Source organism: Phacochoerus africanus, chromosome 3, assembly GCF_016906955.1.
Source record: "Phacochoerus africanus isolate WHEZ1 chromosome 3, ROS_Pafr_v1, whole genome shotgun sequence".
In the NCBI taxonomy this organism is placed as follows: Eukaryota; Metazoa; Chordata; class Mammalia; order Artiodactyla; family Suidae; genus Phacochoerus; species Phacochoerus africanus.
Window position 1 is genome coordinate 61,459,195 of NC_062546.1, and position 14,412 is coordinate 61,473,606.

At 34.0% G+C, this 14,412-nt stretch overlaps 1 protein-coding gene across 1 annotated transcript in view; it reads left to right on the forward strand.

Annotated features, from left to right (window-relative positions):
* Positions 1 to 14,412, forward strand: part of SGCZ (sarcoglycan zeta) — a 1,009,275-nt gene that overhangs the window by 892,660 nt on the left and 102,203 nt on the right. The gene's annotated exons all lie outside the window — the stretch shown is intronic.

The window sequence follows — 14,412 nt, forward strand, 5'->3', positions numbered from 1 at the left end:
TTATGTTCTTGCCTCCTTTGTCAAAGATTAATTGACCATAGGTGTCTGGGTCTATTTCTGCATTCTCTGATGTTATGTAAACATGAGGCAAGTTTTTTGGGGAGCTGAGATATTCTGAGTTTGGTTATATTGTACAATGATGTACAAAGATCCATTAGGGATCTTACATTTTCCAACCCCCGACTAGTGTCATCAAGTATGTCTTTTCTGGGGAGTGTTCTATAATAGAAAAGGGAAAATGCCACAAAAAGAGATATTAATGACACTTTATTTAATGGAGTCAATGATTATATGGCAAAACCCACTTCTCATTTATGTATCTCTCTTATATATTTTTTACATTATATGGCAGATATTTTTCATGAATAAAATAAAGCCAATTTTCAGCTCCAAAGTTGTACTAAAATATAGGTGAAGCATATGAGAAAATAAAAGCATTTTATATATCACAAGCTTCAGCTATCTCTGAACCTTCCCAATGTATTCAAAGAACTTCGGATTAAACAAAGTACTTCTTGGAAAATAAGAGATGAACAATCATTTAATTAGTTTTAGTCTTTTAGCCTTGCTTACTAACAGATGAGAAAGGTAAAAACTCTAATGGGTGGGTAACTGAGTATTTTGCAAGTTAGTTGGTTTCTGATCAGTTCCTTATTGCAAAATTGAAGGTGTACCTAATTGAGTTATTATCAATTATAATATTGATAAGAAATCAGTGTGATTAGTTTTTGGACTTCAAAAAGTTTTTTAAAATTAAGTAACATTTGTTAATGAATCTCTTTTTTTATACCTACTTAATTTTGAGAACTGATTCAAAATTCATTATATAGGGAAGGTATAATACATCTCTTGTTGAACTCTTTTTCATTTCAACAATAAGTTACATTCTTTCACAGATATGTAAACTAACTGAGAGAGAAAAAACTATATAAATAATTTTTAAAAAGCAATTCTGATAAATTTCTGATAAGCTTTTTTAAAATTATTTTTTGTTTTGGTAGTATCTAAAAAATTTAACTGTAAGAGCATTTCTGATTAAATTTTCTTTTTTGGTGAATATAAGCAAGTTTGTAATATAATTATCTTTTTATTCATTAAATATTAATTTTATTTTATTTTTACCTCAATTCAGAAGAACTTTTTTAAAAAAAATCTGATGTCAGGTAGTACAAGGAGCAAGCTGAAAGGATAGTTATAGTATGTTTTGATGACTTAAAAAAAAGTTGCACAACCTAAAAGTTGAAAATTATTATTATTTTTTTATTCAGAGACATTACTGAGGAGTATAGCCTAGAGGGCAGTCTCTCAGATAGTTCCAAGGGACTGTTCCAAAGAGGAAAAGGAGGGTGCAGGATATAGACAATATTTTGCATTAAAAAAAAAAGTAGTTAAGCATCACAAAAATGAACATCTTAATGATTTTAGTGTTTTCCTATGCATATGAAAGTGCAAGAATCTGGGCTCTTTGAAATTATTCCTTTGATATGCATCTTAACTCTCTAGAGTCTTTATCCCATTTTTCTCCATCTTGAATGCCCCCTCTGAGCAGCTGCAGTGGTTGACAGCTAGATGCAGGCAGTATTTATTGTTTGCTGAAATGGCAGGCAATGTTTTACTGGCCACAGCTTCAACTGGAGTCAATGGAAGAGTTTCATGATTAGTAATGACAAAGTCTTAGTATGATTACCAGGGAGACTAAGGTGGCGTTATGGCAAAATCATAGGAGAGACCAAGAATTCAACAATTCAGAGTATTAGAACATTATTGGTGTAGTAATTGATATAACTAAGAGTTATAACTGTGATTATGCTGGGAAGGATGACAAGGACTGAGATGAGAGAAAAATCTCCCAGGAATGAGGACAACCAAGATGAGTGGATTATGTGTGTGATGATGTGAGATTCAAAGGTTAGGAAGGAGGAAAGAGGAAGAGAGAATTATCAGGAACTAGCTCTGAATGCATAGAGGGTGCATCCCCCATTTCCATGCCCTTTAGAAGAGAGCAAAACCAGCTACAATCTAAGAGATAATACAGACTCAACATGTGATTGTTCTGAGTCTAATTGAACACTTCATAGATGTGGAAGTTATTTTTAACATTTTGCAAATTCATAGTTACTTAATTGTGAATAATTTTGCTATGCAGAATGTGAATATATATGAATACAGATTAGTCTGCTCCACTCTACAGCTTTATTAAATTGATCACTCATATTTAGAATAACGAATCTCAGGCATTACAAATTCCTCCTACAGATAATAAGGTAAATTATATCTTTCACTTTCTAAAATGGTAAGTACACACATTCATCCTACTTTGAAATATGTTCAGCAGAAGAATTAAATAAGAACAGCTTTTTTATCTTGTCTGTTATTAATGTAAATCATTAATAGGTACATAATTAATATATTACATACATACACTGGGAGATGAAACAAAATCTAACAGCTGAATTCTTTTTTTAAAAAATTTTTTTTGAACATTGTTTATTCATTCATTCATTTTTACTGCTTCACTGATTTTTTGACATAAGTATAAATTTGGACTTCTTCCTTAGTATTCAACATCTGGTTCCCAATAGCACTGGGTTAGGTGAGCCTCAGGGCAGACAGTGCATTGCATCATTTGATTTGCCTGAATTTGAAAACAAATATTTTAAATGAACATATTTAAACTTCTCAGAGATTAAATGCTAGTATTAGGGGAAAATATTTTTCCCTATAAATTCCTTGGCTTGCTTTTATCAGGCAATGAAAATTTTATAACATAGAATTTTTATTTTGCCTTAACAGCCAGGAAAGTCAAAGTAAAATTTCGGGTTCAACTGTAGCAACAAGATATGTGTTTGGACACAATTATTTCTCATGCTTTAAAAGGGCTTTAGTTCTGTTTATAGATTTTAGTGCCCAATTTAACATTGCATGTAAGTTTATAACATGCTTAATATCTTTTGGGAAGAAGTACTGTTTTAGTAAAAGTGTAAATATTTTACGTTTTTATTCTCTTTGTGTTTGCTCCTCAGATGGCATCTTTTATTTTTTCATAAAAAAATGAACAATTAAGGAAAACTACTACTTTGCACATTTTAAAAATAATTCAAAATTCCTATAATTTTCAACTAGGAGAGCGTTCATTTATTTTTCTGATGTCACTAATTCTGTGTTTTAATAGAAAAAATCATTTAAATACAATATCTACTAATATTAAATTGGTTAATTTATAGCATTTATAAATTTGTAACTGTTACTACTGCTTTAATATAGATTGTGTCAAAAGATCAGATATGGCATAAGTAAAACCAATGAATCACTGAAGGAGTAATTAATGAAACTTTGTTGTTCACACATCAAAAAAGACAGTTTGAATTGAGAACTATGTCTAGATACTCATGTTGCAACAGAACAAAGGGTGGGGAAAAAATGTAATTGTAGTATATACATGTAAGGATAACTTGATCCCCTTGCTGTACAGTGGGAAAATAAAAAAAATTAAAAAATTTAAAAAAAAAGACAGTTTGAGACTTAGGAGCACACAAACTAAAACACAGAATGAGGCTCAGTGGTATATTGTCATAAAGCAGCTTATACAGTAAAGAGGCAATGGCTATTCTTCACAGTGATTCTGTCCTAAATGATAGGGAAACAATTAGTGGTTACCTCATATCAACCATGGGAAACAATTTAAGTTTTGCTTATGATTTCCAGAGGCATAAGAAAGAAGTGACCAAGTCCAAGTTAGTCTTGAAAAATAAGTCTTTGTATGACTAAACTGGTTTTGTCTGCTTAGGGGATTTTCAAGGCTGATCTCCATTTGTTTTTTATTTTAACAGTAGTTTATTTTGTAATAAACAAACAAAAAAACCCCACCTAATTATTTCTCTGTAATTTAAAAAACATATTTTGAAAATAATGGATCAGGTTTGAGATATATATATATATCTCAAAGATAACTTTCTTCAAATATGAAATGCATTAACCTTTCTAGGAAATAGATTTACATCTATTTATTTAAATTTTTATTGGTGTATAGTTGATTTACAATGTTGTGTTGTTTACAGTTTAAGGTGTACAGCGAAGTGAATCAATTATACATATATCCATTTCTTTTCATATTCTTTTCCCATATAGGTTATTACACAGTATTGAGTAGATTTCTCTGTGCTATACAGCAGATCCTTGTTACTGATCTATTATATATATTAGTGTATATATGTTAATCCTAACTTCCTCATTTATCCCTCTCCCCAGTGTTTCCCATTTGGTAACCATACATTTGGTTTTAAAATCTTTGGTCTGTGTCTGTTTTGTGTATTAGTTCTTTTTATCATTTTATTAGATTCTACATACTAAAAATCTCATATGATATTTGTCTTTCTCTGCCTGATTTCTTTAGTATAATAATTTCTAGGTTGCCAGAGGCCAGCTCCGGCGGCCAGGGAGCATGCACTTCCCAATCGGAGAGGGACGTGGCTTCGGCGAATGTACAATTAGGGAGACAGCCTCTTTGTCCCTTCTTTCAGGGCGCTGGACTGCTCAAAATTTATTAGCAACAGTGGTTGATTATATAGTCAGTTTTTCACTATAGATTACATTACAGTGTTAAAAGTACATTGGTTAACTATTACATGGTATAGCAGCTATGCATCCTGTTTTAAGATCTCTATCTTAACTAAACTTAGTGAGTACTTTGAAGAGGCCATAAAACACAAGAATTTAGCATTTACAAACTTTGTTTGTAGACTGGTGCTTATCTTAAAAGCGTTATGGCAGGGAGGCAGTGTAAGTAAATATAAACCAACTTAATTAAACTAGCTATCACTGAAAGGCTTTTAAAATCACAGACAAAACTCACAGCTAGGTTTTTTGGATAAGATATGGCTAACTTCTATGGACCTCATTAAAATCCTAACTCTAAAGTTTACTATATACCTAACTAGTTAATAGATAAACACTACGTTTTAACTAAGTTGTATTTAAATAGGGGAAAAGTCCTTCAGGATGAAATTTTTATTATACTATTGTTGTAATTTTGTTAAGTCACAAATCACCACAGGACAATAAGAATGGGAAATAAGAATAATAAGTAAATAATCAGGGAAGACTGAGAAAAACTGAATAGCAAGTGAATAACAGAAAAGACTAAGTTATCCATGGAACAATCCCCACTCAGCAACACAAAATGGAAATTATTTCCTGGGAAATTTAGTTTTCCACCTATGTCAGCAGGCGAGCCTTATTGTCTTCTGGGGCCTGTCCTTGGAATTGTGCAGTGCAGGCAGGCATCCCCTTGTTTAGGAACCTGCCCTCGGAATTGTACCTTTCAGACAGGCCCCTTTTCCTGATTAGGAGCTTGTCCTTGGAACTGCACCGTTCAGGCAGGCCTCTTTTTCTGATTAGGAGACTGCCCTCGAAATTTCACCATTCAGGCAAGCTCCCTTCCTCGGCTTCTTGTATCTTCTTGGCTCCCCGCACTAGGTCCATCCTTGTGGCTGCAAATTGCATTATTTCATTTTTTATGGATTCCATTGTATATATGTACTATATCTTTTGTATTCATTCCTCTCTTGATGGACATTTAAGTTGCTTCCATGTCTTGGGCATTATAAACAGTGCCACAATGAATATTGGGGTGCATGTATCTTTTCAAACTATGTTTTTTTTCCACATACATGCACAGGAGTGGGATTTCTGGATCATGTGATAGTTCTATATTTAGTATCTTAAGGAAACTCCATACTGTTCTCCACAATGGTTGCACCAATTTACATTCCTAACAGTGTAGGAGGGTTCCCTTTCTCCTCATCCTCTCCAGCATTTATTGTTTGTAGACTTTTTTGATGATGGCCATTCTGACTGGTGTGAGCTAATGCCTCCTTGTCGTTTTGATTTGCATTTCTGTAATAGTGATGTTGTGCATCTTTTCATGTGGTTTTTGGCCATCTGTCTGTCTTCTCTGGAGAAACGTTTATTTAGATCTTCTGACCATTTTTTAATTGGGTTGTTTGTCTTTTTGTTCATATCAAGCTGTATGAGATGTTTGCATATTTTGGAGATCAATCCCTTGTCTGTAGCTTCGTTTGCAAAGATAGTCTCTCATTCTGTGGGTTGTCATTTTTTTATGGTTTCCCTTGTTGTGCAAAAGCCTTTAAGTCCCATTTGTTTATTTTTGTTTTTATTTTCTTTATTCTAGAAGGTAGAAAATATTTAACACCTGATTTTTTTAAGTTCTCTGTCCTTTTCCCTATCTCAGTGTAGATAGTTAAAAAGTACATGGAGCTTAAGAAATGTGCATTTTTTTTGTTAAATGTGTTGCAATTTTTAAGTTTTAGAATTCGCAAAGATTTTAGAATTTCTTGAACTTCTTATACCTTCTCCAGTGCCAATTTCAAGCAAGATAAAAGGAAAAAATAATTTAACTGGGGCTGAAATTTGTGTTTAACCTTTTATTCCTCATCCCTTACTCTAATATAACATGAAGTCTATTTTGTTCACAAATCCACATCTGGAACACTCTCTAGCATTTCATTACCAAAGACATGGAAAATGATTTACGTAGAATTTGGTCTGAAATAGCTACTGACTCACCATTGGATAGTTCCATTTCTATGAAATTTAATTAGGTACTGGCTTCCTAGCAACAAATGATTAAAGGAATCAATTTCTTTAACAGTGGAGTTTTTATGATATGAATTGGCTAAATAGAAGATATTTACATGTGTTTCAAAGTTTCTTTTGCTCACCAAAGAAAGACACAATTTGTGTAGTCTACCAGGCAACACCTGGTCTCCTTTATTCCATCAGTTGGGATGCACCTTAGCCAGATTCCCGTAATGGGGATCCTGGTTGGGAAGAATCCCAACATTCAGAGTAAACAGGGTTAGTACTCCGGACTAGTGTGAGGGCAAGGTCAGCCTGAAGCAAGACCAAAGGGGCAGCTGGAGGGGAAGAGTGGCAATCCAAGGAGGAGAAGATAAGAAGAGAATGTGTTCTCGTTACTGCATTTGACACCTGGGAGGAAGAGAAACATCTCTGGGAGTTTTATGTCATGACTAACACAGCAGTAGTCTTTTGTTAATCTGGATCTTTACTACTTTAGGTAGAGATAGTACTTTTCTTGTTTAGAGTTCAGATTCAAGAAAATTCATTTTCTAAGCCTCCCATGGCTAAAGTTTGAGTTAGAACATTTTTGAATGATATAGAAAGTGGGAGATTACTAAAGGTTCTATGTAAGTGGAAAGTTATGTATAATAGCGCTTCTGGGGACACATTCATCGATAGTAGTTGGGAGAAGGAAGACCTCAGAAGGAGTATTTCTAGACAACTTTGTTGACTACATAACTTTAAAGAGGCAGGAAGGAGCCCAAGGATGGCCAGAAGTCACTGAACATTCTCAGAAGGTATACTTTGCAGTGACCTCCATGACTCAATAATTTATAACAGAAAATGAGCCAAAAAGGGAAACTCTCAATAAAAGTGTTGAACTAGAAATACAGAAAAGTTGATTGATGAAGTGCTCACTCTTTCCTGCATCACTTATAAACTGACAACACTTATGAGTTGAACCTAGCCAGAACCCAGATTGGAAATTGAACCCATGTGCTGGGACTAGAACCCAGCCTAAACCCAGATTGGAACTTAAATCCACATTTTTTAAAATTAGAATCACTCACGTTGTGTCTGGACTTATATGTTCAGGGTCTTTGTGCCTCAGCCCAGAAGGAATTCAGTGAGAGACAAAGTGATAGGCAAGAAATATATTTTTTAAGATAAAATGCTTGTGAGAGATGCAAGTGGGTAAGCAAAGAGGCTCTGCAGTCAGGATTAGGTAGCCTACATTTTTATAATCCAAGGAAAATAGAGTTAGAAAAGAACGTCTCTTCCTCTTTCTTCAAGTAGACGTCAGTCTTACCTCATCATTAGCTCGTCTTTCGTATCTGGTAAGAGCGTATTTGACCCTATGAGGTTGAACCAGAACTGTGATGGGGCTTATTCAAATCAGCAGGAGGGCAATAACATATGCTAACATATGTTGAATCATTTCAGGTTTCTGTATAATGAGGGTCTCTTATTTTGGAATGCCATCTTTCGCTAAAACTCCTGCTCTTGGACCTAAGGGTCATTGTCATGCCGAACTTGAATGCAGGCCTCATTTTATCTTTCACTTAATGATCTGAGGCATATCTTGTGCTTTTATTTGTGGTTTTATGGTTAAGCAAGCCTGCTTTGCTCTGATGGCTTTTGTGAGCAATTATTAACTTACAGTGATCTCCTGAAATTCCCTAGGTTTCCCTCTCTATCTATTGTCCCCTAGTGGGACTTCTATAACTACCTGTATAGCTATCCTACTCCATCCCTATCAAATTTACATTCAAGTTAAAATGTTAACGTGGAGGATTTGGGGAAAGGATTTTAAACATCTCTAGATATTTTCATGGTTAATGCTTCCACTTTAAAATACAAATTTCAACAATTAAATGGTTTGCATTCTGAAGGAAATGAAATTTTGAGTAATTGTTTTATTAACCAAAAATTAAAAAATTACTTGTTTTGCAACTCCTTAAGTGGGTCAAATGCTTAGGAAAGGAATGAAATGACTGCCTTGGGCAGGGAGATGATAAATATAAATCAAATCATAATGTGATATGACTTGTTCCACCTAAATGGCTCTTTAGAAAGCTCGCTCTGAGCCAAAAGAAAAAAAAAATGGAGCAAGAGCTTGCTAAGTTTTGGGTGCCCTCAAATTCAGGTAAGCACATGTAGCCTGAGTGCATTAGGTTGTAAATATGCCCAGTTTAGTTCACTCACTTAGCAGACATTTATTGGACATGAACTAGGTGCCAAGCTTGACATAAACTATACTTTCAAAAGTCTATATTTGTAAAAGAAAACGACAGCACACTATGCTTTCAGGACAGTTCAGTTTAATGGAAGTTATAAACAATAGAATGATCAAAACAAAGCAAAGATCCTGTGACAACTACTGTGTTAGACACCAACACAGATGAAGAAAACAGAGGGAGGTAAAATTTAACTCTGGAAGAGAAAGAAAGCTTCACAGAGGACAAAACTGAATTGGGACATGAAAAATATCTATAATTTTGCCAGCAATGCAGAAGTGGATAAGAATTTCAGGTGTAGGAGACCCTTCTGGGGCTCAGCAGCTTACAAACCCAACTAGTATCCACAAGGATGAGGGTCAATCCCTGGCCTTGCTCAGTGGGTTAAGGATCTGGTGTTACTATGAGCTGTGGTGAGGTCTCAGATGCATCTCAGATCCCAGATTGCTGTGGCTGTGGCGTAGGCCAGCAGCTGCAGCTCTGATTTGATTCCTAGCCTGGGAACCTCCATGGGCCATGGGTGCAGCCCTAAAAAGGCAAAAGTAAATAAGTAAATAAAACAAAAAATTTCAGGGGTAGGGAACAGAAGATGAGAATGCACGGAAGTGGCATATTTTCAGAAACATGGAGATTTAGGTAATTCTTGCATGATGAAGTAGAATTGGATTGTATCATAAAGCATCTTATATGTTATAAATTGAATTTTTGTTCCAAACATAGATTGAGGAATCAATAAATGTTTTGTTTTGTTTTGCTTTATTTCAAGCATATCAATATTTTTAATTTAAAAATAATTTAGAAAAATAACACTGGATAGGAACAATTACTATAAGGAGGATATGGTTATTGTGATGTGAGCTACGAGTCTATTTTAGGAGTGGTCACAGGAAAGACAGGACTATGTATATTTAAGAAAACATTTCTGACATAGCTGATAGGATATTGCAGAAAAGAAAGAGGATTTGCAGATAATGTAGTTTTATTGCAAAGTTGCATAATTTCTATTAGTGAAGAAAAGAAAATGTATGTGGTAAAACCGTATACATTTAAGAAATGGAATATCAAATTTTTGCCATCTACACTGAACAATACAGATCATTAATTAGGTTCCCTTTTAAGATTGCAATTAAAGAAAGTGTCATTTTTTAAATGGCATATTTAAAAATGTGTGCAGAAGGTAGGTGAGGAGTATACTCTCTTCCTTTAAAACCTGAGAAAACAAAGTTTTTATAAATGAAACCGACCCTGTTACTGAAACGTAGAGAATGGAAACGTGAGGTTGTATCTCACCATTTAAGACCAAATTTGTATTAGATATTTACTCCAGAGACAGAAATGTTTAAAGGAATTTTAAAATATATTTGGTTCAATTTTTTTTTTTTTTTGTCTTTTTAGCTATTTCTTGGGCCGCTCCCGCTGCATATGGAGGTTCCCAGGCTAGGGGTCAAATCGGAGCTGTAGCCACAGGCCTACGCCACAGCCAGAGCAACGCGGGATTCGAGCCGCGTCTGCGACCTACACCACAGCTCACGGCAACGCAGGATCGTTAACCCACTGAGCAAGGGCAGGGACCGAACCCGCAACCTCATGGTTCCTAGTCGGATTCGTTAACCACTGCGCCACGACGGGAACTCCTCAATTAATTTTTAATTGTATTTTCAGATTCTTTTTTTTTTTTTGTCTTTTTGCTATTTCTTTGGGCCACTCCCATGGCACATGGAGATTCCCAGGCTAGGGGTCTAATCGGAGCCGTGGCCGCCAGCCCACGCCAGAGCCACAGCAGCACGGGATCCGAGCCGCATCTGCAACCTTCACCACAGCTCACGGCAACGCAGGATCGTTAACCCACTGAGCAAGGGCAGGGACCGAACCCTCAACCTCATGGTTCCTAGTCGGATTTGTTAACCGCTGCGCCACAACGGGAACTCCGTATTTTCACATTCTGACTTGCATTTTAGAAAGCCTAGAATTTAATCACCCCAGAGACACAGTATCCAGTAGTAGTAGACAGGGGAGATTTTATACCCAAATATCTGATTTCAAATACTTCCTGTTATTTATTACCTGTGTGATTTAGAGCAAATTACTTATACTCTCCTTGCTGAAGTTTCTTCATCCATAAAACAGGAATGATGATAGATAATACTGTTACTAGTAGAGTACTGTAATTATAATGTGGAATAAATAATAAAAGCAAACACTAAGAGTATCCTTAGTAAAGGCTAGGTAGGCACTAATATAAGCATTTTTATATATAGTCGTGTTAATGTTTATGAAAATCCCATAGATTATATATTATTACTCTACTTAACAGATGAGGATATCATGGTACCAAGATGTTGAGTGACTTGCCAAGTCAAGAAGTCAGAGTTTGGCAGACTCACTATTTGAACTCAAACAGTCAAGTTCACTAGCTTATAACCACTTTATTTCTTGATTCTTTCATGGGTGATTTTATTTTAAGCTTTGTAAGTAAATGACTCATACTTGTAAAGTGCATTGAACTTTACATGTATGTCTGACATGGACTTCAGTGACAGTAATTGTTAGCCAGTACTTCTAATAATATTCTTTCTGCTACAATTCAATAGTTAACCTTGAAAGAAAGACCATCAGAAGCAGAAGTGTCTGATACACATACAACATCTCATATGCATGTATGCACAACATCTTCTCATCAGTAAACTGATACTTTATAAACTATCTATCACAGCAGCCTGTTATTAATAACATTCCCTCTTTGTTTTGTTTTTTATTTACCTGGTTTATTGTTTGTCTAGCATGCTAGATAATGAACTCCATAAGAGAAGAAAGTTTGTCTCTTCTCTTTTGTACCTAGCAAAGAGTTGAACACATCATAGGCACTTAGTAAATATTTATAATAACCAAAGTGAACACAATAAAAATAAAAAAAAGAATCATTTTTCCCCTTAGTCATTTGCATAGCCTATCCTCAAAGCACTGAAATGAGGACACATTGCATTATTTTTCTATGACCATTAGCAAGGTCACAAGCAGACCCTTAGCATAAGGAACGTGTGGGTAAAAGAATCACAAATGAAGGGTCTCAGGCCCCCTTAATGGTGCCATCCCCTTTCTCTCTGGATCATCTACTTGCTTTGTCTTAAGAGAATCATAAAGGGCAATATGTTTCCTAGAGTCACAGCTAAGATGCAGGTCAGCTCCAGAAAAACTATGAAATACCTTCTATGTGAGATTTCTTGGTTTTGGAGCAAAAATATTTGTATTCAAAGAAATTTTTCTTCCTCCAAAACAGATATCTCTGTATACTAATATATCTTGCAGCATAATATAGTACCTACTTACTTACCCTTATAGACTTATATGTCTTATTCCTATTTGAGAGTTAATACCAGCAGATGATTTTCTCCCCTTCATGTTCTCAGCAAAAATAAGCTATAAGGAATATTGCTGTATGTATTTTAATACCTGAAATTAGACATTTGTTTTCAAAGTTTTGCAGTACAGAATTATAATATAAAGAAACATGAAGAGGAAATATGAAGAAGAGGGTGAAAAATAATGGTGATATTAGTGGAAGTTATTTTCTTATATTGAAACCTTAGAAGAAATGAATACAGATAGAAGATATAAAACCTTCTTAAATGTCGACTTTTTTGATGAGATGTAATTTCTTGATACTGATTTTTACCTAAGAATATGTTTGTGATCAGATTTATAAATTGTTTAGGCTTGAATGAGTTACTATTTGTTTTATAGTATATGTCTTTATCATATATGTGTATTTTAATTAATTATGTTATAATTAGACCGAGCACATGGTGTGTAAAACAATATGCTATGAACCCAAGATGCATTAGCCATGGTTCTAACCCCCAAAGATATCACTCGGGTGGTACATAATGCAGAAATGATAGTATGGTTTGCCATGAAAATTATACTCTTACATATATGATATTTTGTTTACCAAAAAATACTCAATTTTGATTCAGTTCACCTGATCACAATTTAATAAATCAGTATAACATAATATATTGAGACCCACCTGAATACAGTGTGAGAATTGTTCATTACCTCTGATAGCTGTATATTTATAGTTTTAGTAAAAAGATTGTTGTTTCTGTTATAGTAAATTTTCAATCTAGGTATAAAAATTTAATTCAGAAGGGAAATTCGGTGGAATCATGTGATGAAAAGCAAAGAATGTCATGGGTTGAACCACAACAGGATCTCTGTGGTCAGAGTAAGAGAAAAGAAGATTAATATGTTGTAAACAAAAAGATGTAATGATTAAACTTTAAGTTCTAACCCAAATTTATTTCTCTATTAATAAAAAATACTCCTTAAAAATGGATTTTCCTCTCACCTTAAAATATTAAATAAAGCAGTAATTATTTTAATATACTTACATAGTCTTGATAGTATATAATCTAATTTTGTTGCTACAGTTCACAGGAATTTAGGTTTAGTAATTCAAACAAAAGTATATATCATCATCAATTTTTAAATATCTAAATAACAGTCATACATATTATATCATAAAAATATTGAAATATGTGAATGAAAGTTCAAGCAACATATTTTTACAATGTTTTGAACTGCAAAATCCTTTATAGGCTTCTGGTCTTTCTTACATTCAAGTTAATTTTATTTAATTAAAACCTCCTTTTTAAAATCCTTGGGCTTTATGTATTTAATTCTTCTAACATAAAATGAATCTTTTTGTGCTTTAATTATTTGCAAACAGTCGTTAGTGCACGATGCATATTGTAAAACAGAATTTGAATATATCCTTTGAAGAGATTGATAAGATTAATTTAAAATACTTTATATATTTTCAAAAATGAATGTCTGCAGCATACAAATACTTATGAGTTCTAGATTTATTTTTTTAGCTGCAGATATAATATTTTTTACTTGTGGTAAAAATAAATGAGTCGTGATAAGAGACAGAATGAAACGGGTGTTGTTTTACACAATTGTGTCTCACTTTGGACAATACATTTATTCTTGAAAATGTAGAAAATTACCTTGAAAAATCCAGTCTTAATTTAGACATACTAGCAAAACCCACTTTGCAAGGAAAATTTGTCTGTGTGTGTATCTGTGTGTGTGTCTTTGCTCAATGCTTTGCATTTAGTCAGAAGGGGCACAAAACAGCTTTAGGTAAAACAAAACAAACAAACCTATAAAATCTTTCTATGTATATCCAAAACAGATTTCAAATTCTACTCTCCAAAGAGTTTTTATATAACTCGTGTGAAAGCAATTGTGTATTTACAGTGCCATACCTACTTGTATATTTAAACCACCTACATGTTAAGGATGGTATTAGGAGAGATTTTCATCAAGTTTCAATATCTAGATTACACACTCCATGAGGATAGGTATTGTTTTATGCTTTGATCCCTGAAATGTCTCAAGCCTTTAAACCACTATGTCAGAGTAAGCACTCAATATATTCATTATACTCATAATATTTTTGTTGAATGAATGAATGGACAATTTGTAAGTGATCACCATGCTTATTTTAGATCATGAAAATAAGAATGTAGCCAGTTGGAATTTACTTGTCTTGAGGCAAGTGGTTGCA